Source organism: Astatotilapia calliptera, chromosome 18 (assembly GCF_964374335.1).
Source record: "Astatotilapia calliptera chromosome 18, fAstCal68.1, whole genome shotgun sequence".
Classification (NCBI taxonomy): domain Eukaryota; kingdom Metazoa; phylum Chordata; class Actinopteri; order Cichliformes; family Cichlidae; genus Astatotilapia; species Astatotilapia calliptera.
This window is the reverse complement of record NC_137439.1, coordinates 35,826,553-35,842,606: the sequence shown is the minus strand read 5'-3', so window position 1 is coordinate 35,842,606 and position 16,054 is coordinate 35,826,553. Positions and strand designations below refer to the sequence as shown.

The 16,054-nt window shown below is 43.7% G+C and overlaps 14 non-coding genes across 14 annotated transcripts; all 14 read left to right on the top strand.

Annotated features, from left to right (window-relative positions):
* Positions 1-313: 313 nt before the first annotated feature.
* Positions 314-385, top strand: trnap-agg (transfer RNA proline (anticodon AGG)). The gene has a single exon. It is a non-coding gene; the product is annotated as a tRNA-Pro (tRNA).
* Positions 386-2,237: 1,852 nt separating this feature from the next.
* Positions 2,238-2,309, top strand: trnap-agg (transfer RNA proline (anticodon AGG)). Its single transcript has one exon. It is a non-coding gene; the product is annotated as a tRNA-Pro (tRNA).
* Positions 2,310-4,045: 1,736 nt separating this feature from the next.
* trnap-ugg (transfer RNA proline (anticodon UGG)) lies at positions 4,046-4,117 on the top strand. Its single transcript has one exon. It is a non-coding gene; the product is annotated as a tRNA-Pro (tRNA).
* An 890-nt stretch (positions 4,118-5,007) lies between these two features.
* Positions 5,008-5,079, top strand: trnap-cgg (transfer RNA proline (anticodon CGG)). The gene has a single exon. It is a non-coding gene; the product is annotated as a tRNA-Pro (tRNA).
* Positions 5,080-6,944: 1,865 nt separating this feature from the next.
* On the top strand, positions 6,945-7,016 carry trnap-ugg (transfer RNA proline (anticodon UGG)). Its single transcript has one exon. It is a non-coding gene; the product is annotated as a tRNA-Pro (tRNA).
* Positions 7,017-7,905: 889 nt separating this feature from the next.
* trnap-agg (transfer RNA proline (anticodon AGG)) lies at positions 7,906-7,977 on the top strand. Its single transcript has one exon. It is a non-coding gene; the product is annotated as a tRNA-Pro (tRNA).
* Positions 7,978-8,867: 890 nt separating this feature from the next.
* trnap-cgg (transfer RNA proline (anticodon CGG)) lies at positions 8,868-8,939 on the top strand. Its single transcript has one exon. It is a non-coding gene; the product is annotated as a tRNA-Pro (tRNA).
* An 890-nt stretch (positions 8,940-9,829) lies between these two features.
* trnap-agg (transfer RNA proline (anticodon AGG)) lies at positions 9,830-9,901 on the top strand. Its single transcript has one exon. It is a non-coding gene; the product is annotated as a tRNA-Pro (tRNA).
* Positions 9,902-10,791: 890 nt separating this feature from the next.
* On the top strand, positions 10,792-10,863 carry trnap-cgg (transfer RNA proline (anticodon CGG)). Its single transcript has one exon. It is a non-coding gene; the product is annotated as a tRNA-Pro (tRNA).
* Positions 10,864-11,753: 890 nt separating this feature from the next.
* On the top strand, positions 11,754-11,825 carry trnap-agg (transfer RNA proline (anticodon AGG)). The gene has a single exon. It is a non-coding gene; the product is annotated as a tRNA-Pro (tRNA).
* Positions 11,826-12,715: 890 nt separating this feature from the next.
* On the top strand, positions 12,716-12,787 carry trnap-agg (transfer RNA proline (anticodon AGG)). Its single transcript has one exon. It is a non-coding gene; the product is annotated as a tRNA-Pro (tRNA).
* An 890-nt stretch (positions 12,788-13,677) lies between these two features.
* On the top strand, positions 13,678-13,749 carry trnap-cgg (transfer RNA proline (anticodon CGG)). The gene has a single exon. It is a non-coding gene; the product is annotated as a tRNA-Pro (tRNA).
* An 890-nt stretch (positions 13,750-14,639) lies between these two features.
* trnap-ugg (transfer RNA proline (anticodon UGG)) lies at positions 14,640-14,711 on the top strand. The gene has a single exon. It is a non-coding gene; the product is annotated as a tRNA-Pro (tRNA).
* An 890-nt stretch (positions 14,712-15,601) lies between these two features.
* On the top strand, positions 15,602-15,673 carry trnap-cgg (transfer RNA proline (anticodon CGG)). The gene has a single exon. It is a non-coding gene; the product is annotated as a tRNA-Pro (tRNA).
* The last annotated feature ends 381 nt before the right edge of the window (positions 15,674-16,054 follow it).

The following is a 16,054-nucleotide window of genomic DNA, read 5'->3' as shown; positions in this document are numbered from 1 at the left end:
CTCCAACGTTTAGTTTTAGATCTAACGAAGGTTCTCAGAGGAGAGGTGAAAGGTCTTCAAGGCACTTAGAGAATTCCAGCTGCTTTCTTTCAAAGCTCATCAGACTACCATGACGTGGATGACTGGGAACCCTTTTTTCTCATTCACTGTGTGCAGTCCCTCTGGAGTCATCGCTGTTGGAGCTTGTCAGTAGCAAAGTCCTGAAGGTACAAAAATGAATACTGAAGAGAGCTTAACACCATTCCTGCTTGAATTTGAAGGCCGATTTAAGTCTATCCCTTCAGAGTTGCAGACTTAAACGGAGGCTTCCTGTGGCTCGTTGGTCTAGGCGTATGATTCTCGCTTAGGGTGCGAGAGGTCCCGGGTTCAAATCCCGGACGAGCCCCCTTAAAATCACAAGCTCTAAGCTTCATGGAATTCTTTGCTAAGACACATTCCTTCTGAGGCATTGTAAATGTGTTGTGTGCCAAACCTTTCAATGTGATCTGTGACACCAATTTGTCTTTCTAAAATAACCTTTTTGATTTTGTGAAAGAGTCACTCTCATGACTCATTGAGTGATGCCATTGACTGCACAGTCCCTGCCACGCAATCTGTATATGTCACATTTTGAGATTGCCTTGGAAACCTTACTGGGCAGGTACTAAAAAAATACCTGTAACCAGGTACTATCACCTAATGGAAACTCTAAAGATCGAGCTGAGTCAAGTTAAGCCAAGCTAGGTAGGTGCAAGTGGAAAAGGGCTATTAGAGATCACAAAGTCTGATCGAAATTGAGGCCATTCAATTTCGGTGTAAAGACGTTAAACTACATATGTGAAGGTCTCATAATGGTTTCACCTCAAACCTCTGCTGATAATTACCCACGCCTTTTTTCCACCCTTGGCTCATGTGATGTGTTTCATAGTTGGTCAACGACCCTGGTAAAGACAACCCGCTCTGGGTTTTAAATACCTGGGACTCTCCAACGTTTAGTTTTAGATCTAACGAAGGTTCTCAGAGGAGAGGTGAAAGGTCTTCAAGGCACTTAGAGAATTCCAGCTGCTTTCTTTCAAAGCTCATCAGACTACCATGACGTGGATGACTGGGAACCCTTTTTTCTCATTCACTGTGTGCAGTCCCTCTGGAGTCATCGCTGTTGGAGCTTGTCAGTAGCAAAGGCCTGAAGGTACAAAAATGAATACTGAAGAGAGCTAAAAAACATTCCTTCTTGAATTTGAAGGCCGATTTAAGTCTATCCTTTCAGAGTTGCAGACTTAAACGCAGGCTTCCTGTGGCTCGTTGGTCTAGGCGTATTATTCTCGCTTAGGGTGCGAGAGGTCCCGGGTTCAAATCCCGGACGAGCCCCCTTAAATTCACAAGCTCTTAGCTTCATGGAATTCTTTGGTAAGACACATTCCTTCTGGGGCATTGTAAATGTGTTGTGTGCCAAACCTTTCAATGTGATCTGTGACACCAATTTGTCTTTCTAAAATAACGTTTTTGATTTTGTGAAGGAGTCACTCTCATGACCCATTGAGTGATGCCATTGACTGCACAGTCCCTCCCACGCAATCTGTATATGTCACATTTTGAGATTGCCTTGGAAACCTTACTGGGCAGGTACTAAAATATACCTGTTACCAGGTACTATCACCTAATGGAAACTTTAAAGATCGGGCTGAGTCAAGTTAAGCCAAGCTAGGTAGGTGCAAGTGGAAAAGGGCTATTAGAGATCACAAAGTCTGATCGAAATTGAGGCCATTCAATTTCGGTGTAAAGACGTTAAACTACATATGTGAAGGTCTCATAATGGTTTCACCTGAAACCTCTGCTGATAATCACCCACGCCTTTTTTCCACCCCTTGGCTCATGTGATGTGTTTCATAGTTGTTCAACGACCCTGATAAAGACAACCCACTCTGGGTTTTAAATACCTGGGACTCTCCAACGTTTAGTTTTAGATCTAACGAAGGTTCTCAGAGGAGAGGTGAAAGGTCTTCAAGGCACTTAGAGAATTCCAGCTGCTTTCTTTCAAAGCTCATCAGACTACCATGACGTGGATGACTGGGAACCCTTTTTTCTCATTCACTGTGTGCAGTCCCTCTGGAGTCATCCCTGTTGGAGCTTGTCAGTAGCAAAGGCCTGAAGGTACAAAAATGAATACTGAAGAGAGCTTAACACCATTCCTGCTTGAATTTGAAGGCCGATATAAGTTTATCCTTTCAGAGTTGAAGCGTTAAGCACATGCTACCTGTGGCTCGTTGGTCTAGGCGTATGATTCTCGCTTAGGGTGCGAGAGGTCCCGGGTTCAAATCCCGGACGAGCCCCCTTAAAATCACAACTTCTTACCTTCTTGGAATTCTTTGGTAAGACACATTCCTTCTGGGTCATTTTAAATGTGTTGGTTGCCAAACGACTCAATGTGATCTGTGACACCAATTTGTCTTTCTAAAATAACGTTTTTGATTTTGTGAAAGAGTCACTCTCATGACTCATTGAGTGATGCCATTGACTGCACAGTCCCTGCCACGCAATCTGTATATGTCACATTTTGAGATTGCCTTGGAAACCTTACTGGGCAGGTACTAAAATATACCTGTTACCAGGTACTATCACCTAATGGAAACTTTAAAGATCGGGCTGAGTCAAGTTAAGCCAAGCTAGGTAGGTGCAAGTGGAAAAGGGCTATTAGAGATCACAAAGTCTGATCGAAATTGAGGCCATTCAATTTCGGTGTAAAGACGTTAAACTACATATGTGAAGGTCTCATAATGGTTTCACCTGAAACCTCTGCTGATAATCACCCACGCCTTTTTTCCACCCCTTGGCTCATGTGATGTGTTTCATAGTTGCTCAACGACCCTGGTAAAGACAACCCCCTCTGGGGTTTAAATACCTGGGACTGACTCTCCAACGTTTAGTTTTAGATCTAACGAAGGTTCTCAGAGGAGAGGTGAAAGGTCTTCAAGGCACTTAGAGAATTCCAGCTGCTTTCTTTCAAAGCTCATCAGACTACCATGACGTGGATGACTGGGAACCCTTTTTTCTCATTCACTGTGTGCAGTCCCTCTGGAGTCATCGCTTAAACGGAGGCTTCCTGTGGCTCTTTCGTCTAGGCGTATGATTCTCGCTTAGGGTGCGAGAGGTCCCGGGTTCAAATCCCCGACGAGCCCCCTTAAAATCACAAGCTCTAAGCTTCATGGAATTCTTTGCTAAGACACATTCCTTCTGGGACATTGTAAATGTGTTGTGTGCCAAACCTTTCAATGTGATCTGTGACACCAATTTGTCTTTCTAAAATAACCTTTTTGATTTTGTGAAAGAGTCACTCTCATGACTCATTGAGTGATGCCATTGACTGCACAGTCCCTGCCATGCAATCTGTATATGTCACATTTTGAGATTGCCTTGGAAACCTTACTGGGCAGGTACTAAAAAAATACCTGTAAACAGGTACTATCACCTAATGGAAACTCTAAAGATCGAGCTGAGTCAAGTTAAGCCAAGCTAGGTAGGTGCAAGTGGAAAAGGGCTATTAGAGATCACAAAGTCTGATCGAAATTGAGGCCATTCAATTTCGGTGTAAAGACGTTAAACTACATATGTGAAGGTCTCATAATGGTTTCACCTCAAACCTCTGCTGATAATTACCCACGCCTTTTTTCCACCCTTGGCTCATGTGATGTGTTTCATAGTTGGTCAACGACCCTGGTAAAGACTACCCGCTCTGTGTTTTAAATACCTGGGACTCTCCAACGTTTAGTTTTAGATCTAACGAAGGTTCTCAGAGGAGAGGTGAAAGGTCTTCAAGGCACTTAGAGAATTCCAGCTGCTTTCTTTCAAAGCTCATCAGACTACCATGACGTGGATGACTGGGAACCCTTTTTTCTCATTCACTGTGTGCAGTCCCTCTGGAGTCATCCCTGTTGGAGCTTGTCAGTAGCAAAGGCCTGAAGGTACAAAAATGAATACTGAAGAGAGCTTAAAAACATTCCTGCTTGAATTTGAAGGCCGATTTAAGTCTATCCTTTCAGAGTTGCAGACTTAAACGCAGGCTTCCTGTGGCTCGTTGGTCTAGGCGTATGATTCTCGCTTTGGGTGCGAGAGGTCCCGGGTTCAAATCCCGGACGAGCCCCCTTAAAATCACAAGCTCTTAGCTTCATGGAATTCTTTGGTAAGACACATTCCTTCTGGGGCATTGTAAATGTGATGTGTGCCAAACCTTTCAATGTGATGTGTGACACCAATTTGTCTTTCTAAAATAACGTTTTTGATTTTGTGAAGGAGTCACTCTCATGACTCATTGAGTGATGCCATTGACTGCACAGTCCCTGCCACGCAATCTGTATATGTCACATTTTGAGATTGCCTTGGAAACCTTACTGGGCAGGTACTAAAATATACCTGTTACCAGGTACTATCACCTAATGGAAACTTTAAAGATCGGGCTGAGTCAAGTTAAGCCAAGCTAGGTAGGTGCAAGTGGAAAAGGGCTATTAGAGATCACAAAGTCTGATCGAAATTGAGGCCATTCAATTTCGGTGTAAAGACGTTAAACTACATATGTGAAGGTCTCATAATGGTTTCACCTGAAACCTCTGCTGATAATCACCCACGCCTTTTTTCCACCCCTTGGCTCATGTGATGTGTTTCATAGTTGTTCAACGACCCTGATAAAGACAACCCACTCTGGGTTTTAAATACCTGGGACTCTCCAACGTTTAGTTTTAGATCTAACGAAGGTTCTCAGAGGAGAGGTGAAAGGTCTTCAAGGCACTTAGAGAATTCCAGCTGCTTTCTTTCAAAGCTCATCAGACTACCATGACGTGGATGACTGGGAACCCTTTTTTCTCATTCACTGTGTGCAGTCCCTCTGGAGTCATCCCCTTTGGAGCTTGTCAGTAGCAAAGGCCTGAAGGTACAAAAATGAATACTGAAGAGAGCTTAACACCATTCCTGCTTGAATTTGAAGGCCGATATAAGTCTATCCTTTCAGAGTTGAAGCGTTAAGCACATGCTACCTGTGGCTCGTTGGTCTAGGCGTATGATTCTCGCTTCGGGTGCGAGAGGTCCCGGGTTCAAATCCCGGACGAGCCCCCTTAAAATCACAACTTCTTACCTTCATGGAATTCTTTGGTAAGACACATTCCTTCTGGGTCATTTTAAATGTGTTGGGTGCCAAACGACTCAATGTGATCTGTGACACCAATTTGTCTTTCTAAAATAACGTTTTTGATTTTGTGAAGGAGTCACTCTCATGACCCATTGAGTGATGCCATTGACTGCACAGTCCCTCCCACGCAATCTGTATATGTCACATTTTGAGATTGCCTTGGAAACCTTACTGGGCAGGTACTAAAATATACCTGTTACCAGGTACTATCACCTAATGGAAACTTTAAAGATCGGGCTGAGTCAAGTTAAGCCAAGCTAGGTAGGTGCAAGTGGAAAAGGGCTATTAGAGATCACAAAGTCTGATCGAAATTGAGGCCATTCAATTTCGGTGTAAAGACGTTAAACTACATATGTGAAGGTCTCATAATGGTTTCACCTGAAACCTCTGCTGATAATCACCCACGCCTTTTTTCCACCTCTTGGCTCATGTGATGTGTTTCATAGTTGCTCAACGACCCTGGTAAAGACAACCCCCTCTGGGGTTTAAATACCTGGGACTCTCCAACGTTTAGTTTTAGATCTAACGAAGGTTCTCAGAGGAGAGGTGAAAGGTCTTCAAGGCACTTAGAGAATTCCAGCTGCTTTCTTTCAAAGCTCATCAGACTACCATGACGTAGATATCTGGGAACCCTTTTTTCTCATTCACTGTGTGCAGTCCCTCTGGAGTCATCGCTGTTGGAGCTTGTCAGTAGCAAAGTCCTGAAGGTACAAAAATGAATACTGAAGAGAGCTTAACACCATTCCTGCTTGAATTTGAAGGCCGATTTAAGTCTATCCCTTCAGAGTTGCAGACTTAAACGGAGGCTTCCTGTGGCTCGTTGGTCTAGGCGTATGATTCTCGCTTAGGGTGCGAGAGGTCCCGGGTTCAGGTCCCGGGTTCAAATCCCGGACGAGCCCCCTTAAAATCACGAGCTCTAAGCTTCATGGAATTCTTTGCTAAGACACATTCCTTCTGGGGCATTGTAAATGTGTTGTGTGCCAAACCTTTCAATGTGATCTGTGACACCAATTTGTCTTTCTAAAATAACCTTTTTGATTTTGTGAAAGAGTCACTCTCATGACTCATTGAGTGATGCCATTGACTGCACAGTCCCTGCCACGCAATCTGTATATGTCACATTTTGAGATTGCCTTGGAAACCTTACTGGGCAGGTACTAAAAAAATACCTGTAACCAGGTACTATCACCTAATGGAAACTCTAAAGATCGAGCTGAGTCAAGTTAAGCCAAGCTAGGTAGGTGCAAGTGGAAAAGGGCTATTAGAGATCACAAAGTCTGATCGAAATTGAGGCCATTCAATTTCGGTGTAAAGACGTTAAACTACATATGTGAAGGTCTCATAATGGTTTCACCTGAAACCTCTGCTGATAATTACCCACGCCTTTTTTCCACCCTTGGCTCATGTGATGTGTTTCATAGTTGGTCAACGACCCTGGTAAAGACAACCCGCTCTGGGTTTTAAATACCTGGGACTCTCCAACGTTTAGTTTTAGATCTAACGAAGGTTCTCAGAGGAGAGGTGAAAGGTCTTCAAGGCACTTAGAGAATTCCAGCTGCTTTCTTTCAAAGCTCATCAGACTACCATGACGTGGATGACTGGGAACCCTTTTTTCTCATTCACTGTGTGCAGTCCCTCTGGAGTCATCCCTGTTGGAGCTTGTCAGTAGCAAAGGCCTGAAGGTACAAAAATGAATACTGAAGAGAGCTTAAAAACATTCCTGCTTGAATTTGAAGGCCGATTTAAGTCTATCCTTTCAGAGTTGCAGACTTAAACGCAGGCTTCCTGTGGCTCGTTGGTCTAGGCGTATGATTCTCGCTTTGGGTGCGAGAGGTCCCGGGTTCAAATCCCGGACGAGCTCCCTTAAAATCACAAGCTCTTAGCTTCATGGAATTCTTTGGTAAGACACATTCCTTCTGGGGCATTGTAAATGTGTTGTGTGCCAAACCTTTCAATGTGATGTGTGACACCAATTTGTCTTTCTAAAATAACGTTTTTGATTTTGTGAAGGAGTCACTCTCATGACCCATTGAGTGATGCCATTGACTGCACAGTCCCTGCCACGCAATCTGTATATGTCACATTTTGAGATTGCCTTGGAAACCTTACTGGGCAGGTACTAAAATATACCTGTTACCAGGTACTATCACCTAATGGAAACTTTAAAGATCGGGCTGAGTCAAGTTAAGCCAAGCTAGGTAGGTGCAAGTGGAAAAGGGCTATTAGAGATCACAAAGTCTGATCGAAATTGAGGCCATTCAATTTCGGTGTAAAGACGTTAAACTACATATGTGAAGGTCTCATAATGGTTTCACCTGAAACCTCTGCTGATAATTACCCACGCCTTTTTTCCACCCTTGGCTCATGTGATGTGTTTCATAGTTGGTCAACGACCCTGGTAAAGACAACCCGCTCTGGGTTTTAAATACCTGGGACTCTCCAACGTTTAGTCTTAGATCTAACGAAGGTTCTCAGAGGAGAGGTGAAAGGTCTTCAAGGCACTTAGAGAATTCCAGCTGCTTTCTTTCAAAGCTCATCAGACTACCATGACGTGGATGACTGGGAACCCTTTTTTCTCATTCACTGTGTGCAGTCCCTCTGGAGTCATCCCTGTTGGAGCTTGTCAGTAGCAAAGTCCTGAAAGTACAAAAATGAATACTGAAGAGAGCTTAACACCATTCCTGCTTGAATTTGAAGGCCGATTTAAGTCTATCCTTTCAGAGTTGCAGACTTAAACGCAGGCTTCCTGTGGCTCGTTGGTCTAGGCGTATGATTCTCGCTTAGGGTGCGAGAGGTCCCGGGTTCAAATCCCGGACGAGCCCCCTTAAAATCACAAGCTCTTAGCTTCATGGAATTCTTTGCTAAGACACATTCCTTCTGGGGCATTGTAAATGTGTTGTGTGCCAAACCTTTCAATGTGATCTGTGACACCAATTTGTCTTTCTAAAATAACGTTTTTGATTTTGTGAAGGAGTCACTCTCATGACCCATTGAGTGATGCCATTGACTGCACAGTCCCTCCCACGCAATCTGTATATGTCACATTTTGAGATTGCCTTGGAAACCTTACTGGGCAGGTACTAAAATATACCTGTTACCAGGTACTATCACCTAATGGAAACTTTAAAGATCGGGCTGAGTCAAGTTAAGCCAAGCTAGGTAGGTGCAAGTGGAAAAGGGCTATTAGAGATCACAAAGTCTGATCGAAATTGAGGCCATTCAATTTCGGTGTAAAGACGTTAAACTACATATGTGAAGGTCTCATAATGGTTTCACCTGAAACCTCTGCTGATAATCACCCACGCCTTTTTTCCACCCCTTGGCTCATGTGATGTGTTTCATAGTTGTTCAACGACCCTGATAAAGACAACCCACTCTGGGTTTTAAATACCTGGGACTCTCCAACGTTTAGTTTTAGATCTAACGAAGGTTCTCAGAGGAGAGGTGAAAGGTCTTCAAGGCACTTAGAGAATTCCAGCTGCTTTCTTTCAAAGCTCATCAGACTACCATGACGTGGATGACTGGGAACCCTTTTTTCTCATTCACTGTGTGCAGTCCCTCTGGAGTCATCCCTGTTGGAGCTTGTCAGTAGCAAAGTCCTGAAGGTACAAAAATGAATACTGAAGAGAGCTTAACACCATTCCTGCTTGAATTTGAAGGCCGATATAAGTCTATCCTTTCAGAGTTGAAGCGTTAAGCAAATGCTACCTGTGGCTCGTTGGTCTAGGCGTATGATTCTCGCTTCGGGTGCGAGAGGTCCCGGGTTCAAATCCCGGACGAGCCCCCTTAAAATCACAACTTCTTACCTTCATGGAATTCTTTGGTAAGACACATTCCTTCTGGGTCATTTTAAATGTGTTGTGTGCCAAACCTTTCAATGTGATGTGTGACACCAATTTGTCTTTCTAAAATAACGTTTTTGATTTTGTGAAGGAGTCACTCTCATGACCCATTGAGTGATGCCATTGACTGCACAGTCCCTGCCACGCAATCTGTATATGTCACATTTTGAGATTGCCTTGGAAACCTTACTGGGCAGGTACTAAAAAAATACCTGTAACCAGGTAGTATCACCTAATGGAAACTCTAAAGATCGAGCTGAGTCAAGTTAAGCCAAGCTAGGTAGGTGCAAGTGGAAAAGGGCTATTAGAGATCACAAAGTCTGATCGAAATTGAGGCCATTCAATTTCGGTGTAAAGACGTTAAACTACATATGTGAAGGTCTCATAATGGTTTCACCTGAAACCTCTGCTGATAATTACCCACGCCTTTTTTCCACCCTTGGCTCATGTGATGTGTTTCATAGTTGGTCAACGACCCTGGTAAAGACAACCCGCTCTGGGTTTTAAATACCTGGGACTCTCCAACGTTTAGTTTTAGATCTAACGAAGGTTCTCAGAGGAGAGGTGAAAGGTCTTCAAGGCACTTAGAGAATTCCAGCTGCTTTCTTTCAAAGCTCATCAGACTACCATGACGTGGATGACTGGGAACCCTTTTTTCTCATTCACTGTGTGCAGTCCCTCTGGAGTCATCCCTGTTGGAGCTTGTCAGTAGCAAAGTCCTGAAGGTACAAAAATGAATACTGAAGAGAGCTTAACACCATTCCTGCTTGAATTTGAAGGCCGATTTAAGTCTATCCTTTCAGAGTTGCAGACTTAAACGCAGGCTTCCTGTGGCTCGTTGGTCTAGGCGTATGATTCTCGCTTAGGGTGCGAGAGGTCCCGGGTTCAAATCCCGGACGAGCCCCCTTAAAATCACAAGCTCTTAGCTTCATGGAATTCTTTGCTAAGACACATTCCTTCTGGGGCATTGTAAATGTGTTGTGTGCCAAACCTTTCAATGTGATCTGTGACACCAATTTGTCTTTCTAAAATAACGTTTTTGATTTTGTGAAGGAGTCACTCTCATGACCCATTGAGTGATGCCATTGACTGCACAGTCCCTCCCACGCAATCTGTATATGTCACATTTTGAGATTGCCTTGGAAACCTTACTGGGCAGGTACTAAAATATACCTGTTACCAGGTACTATCACCTAATGGAAACTTTAAAGATCGGGCTGAGTCAAGTTAAGCCAAGCTAGGTAGGTGCAAGTGGAAAAGGGCTATTAGAGATCACAAAGTCTGATCGAAATTGAGGCCATTCAATTTCGGTGTAAAGACGTTAAACTACATATGTGAAGGTCTCATAATGGTTTCACCTGAAACCTCTGCTGATAATCACCCACGCCTTTTTTCCACCCCTTGGCTCATGTGATGTGTTTCATAGTTGTTCAACGACCCTGATAAAGACAACCCACTCTGGGTTTTAAATACCTGGGACTCTCCAACGTTTAGTTTTAGATCTAACGAAGGTTCTCAGAGGAGAGGTGAAAGGTCTTCAAGGCACTTAGAGAATTCCAGCTGCTTTCTTTCAAAGCTCATCAGACTACCATGACGTGGATGACTGGGAACCCTTTTTTCTCATTCACTGTGTGCAGTCCCTCTGGAGTCATCCCTGTTGGAGCTTGTCAGTAGCAAAGTCCTGAAGGTACAAAAATGAATACTGAAGAGAGCTTAACACCATTCCTGCTTGAATTTGAAGGCCGATATAAGTCTATCCTTTCAGAGTTGAAGCGTTAAGCAAATGCTACCTGTGGCTCGTTGGTCTAGGCGTATGATTCTCGCTTCGGGTGCGAGAGGTCCCGGGTTCAAATCCCGGACGAGCCCCCTTAAAATCACAACTTCTTACCTTCATGGAATTCTTTGGTAAGACACATTCCTTCTGGGTCATTTTAAATGTGTTGTGTGCCAAACCTTTCAATGTGATGTGTGACACCAATTTGTCTTTCTAAAATAACGTTTTTGATTTTGTGAAGGAGTCACTCTCATGACCCATTGAGTGATGCCATTGACTGCACAGTCCCTGCCACGCAATCTGTATATGTCACATTTTGAGATTGCCTTGGAAACCTTACTGGGCAGGTACTAAAAAAATACCTGTAACCAGGTACTATCACCTAATGGAAACTCTAAAGATCGAGCTGAGTCAAGTTAAGCCAAGCTAGGTAGGTGCAAGTGGAAAAGGGCTATTAGAGATCACAAAGTCTGATCGAAATTGAGGCCATTCAATTTCGGTGTAAAGACGTTAAACTACATATGTGAAGGTCTCATAATGGTTTCACCTGAAACCTCTGCTGATAATTACCCACGCCTTTTTTCCACCCTTGGCTCATGTGATGTGTTTCATAGTTGGTCAACGACCCTGGTAAAGACAACCCGCTCTGGGTTTTAAATACCTGGGACTCTCCAACGTTTAGTTTTAGATCTAACGAAGGTTCTCAGAGGAGAGGTGAAAGGTCTTCAAGGCACTTAGAGAATTCCAGCTGCTTTCTTTCAAAGCTCATCAGACTACCATGACGTGGATGACTGGGAACCCTTTTTTCTCATTCACTGTGTGCAGTCCCTCTGGAGTCATCCCTGTTGGAGCTTGTCAGTAGCAAAGGCCTGAAGGTACAAAAATGAATACTGAAGAGAGCTTAAAAACATTCCTGCTTGAATTTGAAGGCCGATTTAAGTCTATCCTTTCAGAGTTGCAGACTTAAACGCAGGCTTCCTGTGGCTCGTTGGTCTAGGCGTATGATTCTCGCTTAGGGTGCGAGAGGTCCCGGGTTCAAATCCCGGACGAGCCCCCTTAAAATCACAAGCTCTTAGCTTCATGGAATTCTTTGGTAAGACACATTCCTTCTGGGGCATTGTAAATGTGTTGTGTGCCAAACCTTTCAATGTGATGTGTGACACCAATTTGTCTTTCTAAAATAACGTTTTTGATTTTGTGAAGGAGTCACTCTCATGACCCATTGAGTGATGCCATTGACTGCACAGTCCCTGCCACGCAATCTGTATATGTCACATTTTGAGATTGCCTTGGAAACCTTACTGGGCAGGTACTAAAATATACCTGTTACCAGGTACTATCACCTAATGGAAACTTTAAAGATCGGGCTGAGTCAAGTTAAGCCAAGCTAGGTAGGTGCAAGTGGAAAAGGGCTATTAGAGATCACAAAGTCTGATCGAAATTGAGGCCATTCAATTTCGGTGTAAAGACGTTAAACTACATATGTGAAGGTCTCATAATGGTTTCACCTGAAACCTCTGCTGATAATCACCCACGCCTTTTTTCCACCCCTTGGCTCATGTGATGTGTTTCATAGTTGTTCAACGACCCTGATAAAGACAACCCACTCTGGGTTTTAAATACCTGGGACTCTCCAACGTTTAGTTTTAGATCTAACGAAGGTTCTCAGAGGAGAGGTGAAAGGTCTTCAAGGCACTTAGAGAATTCCAGCTGCTTTCTTTCAAAGCTCATCAGACTACCATGACGTGGATGACTGGGAACCCTTTTTTCTCATTCACTGTGTGCAGTCCCTCTGGAGTCATCCCTGTTGGAGCTTGTCAGTAGCAAAGGCCTGAAGGTACAAAAATGAATACTGAAGAGAGCTTAAAAACATTCCTGCTTGAATTTGAAGGCCGATTTAAGTCTATCCTTTCAGAGTTGCAGACTTAAACGCAGGCTTCCTGTGGCTCGTTGGTCTAGGCGTATGATTCTCGCTTAGGGTGCGAGAGGTCCCGGGTTCAAATCCCGGACGAGCCCCCTTAAAATCACAAGCTCTTAGCTTCATGGAATTCTTTGGTAAGACACATTCCTTCTGGGGCATTGTAAATGTGTTGTGTGCCAAACCTTTCAATGTGATGTGTGACACCAATTTGTCTTTCTAAAATAACGTTTTTGATTTTGTGAAGGAGTCACTCTCATGACCCATTGAGTGATGCCATTGACTGCACAGTCCCTGCCACGCAATCTGTATATGTCACATTTTGAGATTGCCTTGGAAACCTTACTGGGCAGGTACTAAAATATACCTGTTACCAGGTACTATCACCTAATGGAAACTTTAAAGATCGGGCTGAGTCAAGTTAAGCCAAGCTAGGTAGGTGCAAGTGGAAAAGGGCTATTAGAGATCACAAAGTCTGATCGAAATTGAGGCCATTCAATTTCGGTGTAAAGACGTTAAACTACATATGTGAAGGTCTCATAATGGTTTCACCTGAAACCTCTGCTGATAATCACCCACGCCTTTTTTCCACCCCTTGGCTCATGTGATGTGTTTCATAGTTGTTCAACGACCCTGATAAAGACAACCCACTCTGGGTTTTAAATACCTGGGACTCTCCAACGTTTAGTTTTAGATCTAACGAAGGTTCTCAGAGGAGAGGTGAAAGGTCTTCAAGGCACTTAGAGAATTCCAGCTGCTTTCTTTCAAAGCTCATCAGACTACCATGACCTGGATGACTGGGAACCCTTTTTTCTCATTCACTGTGTGCAGTCCCTCTGGAGTCATCCCTGTTGGAGCTTGTCAGTAGCAAAGGCCTGAAGGTACAAAAATGAATACTGAAGAGAGCTTAACACCATTCCTGCTTGAATTTGAAGGCCGATATAAGTCTATCCTTTCAGAGTTGAAGCGTTAAGAACATGCTACCTGTGGCTCGTTGGTCTAGGCGTATGATTCTCGCTTCGGGTGCGAGAGGTCCCGGGTTCAAATCCCGGACGAGCCCCCTTAAAATCACAACTTCTTACCTTCATGGAATTCTTTGGTAAGACACATTCCTTCTGGGTCATTTTAAATGTGTTGGGTGCCAAACGACTCAATGTGATCTGTGACACCAATTTGTCTTTCTAAAATAACGTTTTTGATTTTGTGAAGGAATCACTCTCATGACCCATTGAGTGATGCCATTGACTGCACAGTCCCTCCCACGCAATCTGTATATGTCACATTTTGAGATTGCCTTGGAAACCTTACTGGGCAGGTACTAAAATATACCTGTTACCAGGTACTATCACCTAATGGAAACTTTAAAGATCGGGCTGAGTCAAGTTAAGCCAAGCTAGGTAGGTGCAAGTGGAAAAGGGCTATTAGAGATCACAAAGTCTGATCGAAATTGAGGCCATTCAATTTCGGTGTAAAGACGTTAAACTACATATGTGAAGGTCTCATAATGGTTTCACCTGAAACCTCTGCTGATAATCACCCACGCCTTTTTTCCACCCCTTGGCTCATGTGATGTGTTTCATAGTTGGTCAACGACCCTGGTAAAGACAACCCGCTCTGGGGTTTAAATACCTGGGACTCTCCAACGTTTAGTTTTAGATCTAACGAAGGTTCTCAGAGGAGAGGTGAAAGGTCTTCAAGGCACTTAGAGAATTCCAGCTGCTTTCTTTCAAAGCTCATCAGACTACCATGACGTGGATGACTGGGAACCCTTTTTTCTCATTCACTGTGTGCAGTCCCTCTGGAGTCATCCCTGTTGGAGCTTGTCAGTAGCAAAGTCCTGAAGGTACAAAAATGAATACTGAAGAGAGCTTAACACCATTCCTGCTTGAATTTGAAGGCCGATTTAAGTCTATCCTTTCAGAGTTGCAGACTTAAACGCAGGCTTCCTGTGGCTCGTTGGTCTAGGCGTATGATTCTCGCTTTGGGTGCGAGAGGTCCCGGGTTCAAATCCCGGACGAGCCCCCTTAAAATCACAAGCTCTTAGCTTCATGGAATTCTTTGGTAAGACACATTCCTTCTGGGGCATTGTAAATGTGTTGTGTGCCAAACCTTTCAATGTGATGTGTGACACCAATTTGTCTTTCTAAAATAACGTTTTTGATTTTGTGAAGGAGTCACTCTCATGACCCATTGAGTGATGCCATTGACTGCACAGTCCCTGCCACGCAATCTGTATATGTCACATTTTGAGATTGCCTTGGAAACCTTACTGGGCAGGTACTAAAATATACCTGTTACCAGGTACTATCACCTAATGGAAACTTTAAAGATCGGGCTGAGTCAAGTTAAGCCAAGCTAGGTAGGTGCAAGTGGAAAAGGGCTATTAGAGATCACAAAGTCTGATCGAAATTGAGGCCATTCAATTTCGGTGTAAAGACGTTAAACTACATATGTGAAGGTCTCATAATGGTTTCACCTGAAACCTCTGCTGATAATCACCCACGCCTTTTTTCCACCCCTTGGCTCATGTGATGTGTTTCATAGTTGTTCAACGACCCTGATAAAGACAACCCACTCTGGGTTTTAAATACCTGGGACTCTCCAACGTTTAGTTTTAGATCTAACGAAGGTTCTCAGAGGAGAGGTGAAAGGTCTTCAAGGCACTTAGAGAATTCCAGCTGCTTTCTTTCAAAGCTCATCAGACTACCATGACCTGGATGACTGGGAACCCTTTTTTCTCATTCACTGTGTGCAGTCCCTCTGGAGTCATCCCTGTTGGAGCTTGTCAGTAGCAAAGGCCTGAAGGTACAAAAATGAATACTGAAGAGAGCTTAACACCATTCCTGCTTGAATTTGAAGGCCGATATAAGTCTATCCTTTCAGAGTTGAAGCGTTAAGCACATGCTACCTGTGGCTCGTTGGTCTAGGCGTATGATTCTCGCTTCGGGTGCGAGAGGTCCCGGGTTCAAATCCCGGACGAGCCCCCTTAAAATCACAACTTCTTACCTTCATGGAATTCTTTGGTAAGACACATTCCTTCTGGGTCATTTTAAATGTGTTGGGTGCCAAACGACTCAATGTGATCTGTGACACCAATTTGTCTTTCTAAAATAACGTTTTTGATTTTGTGAAGGAGTCACTCTCATGACCCATTGAGTGATGCCATTGACTGCACAGTCCCTGCCATGCAATCTGTATATGTCACATTTTGAGATTGCCTTGGAAACCTTACTGGGCAGGTACTAAAAAAATACCTGTAACCAGGTACTATCACCTAATGGAAACTCTAAAGATCGAGCTGAGTCAAGTTAAGCCAAGCTAGGTAGGTGCAAGTGGAAAAGGGCTATTAGAGATCACAAAGTCTG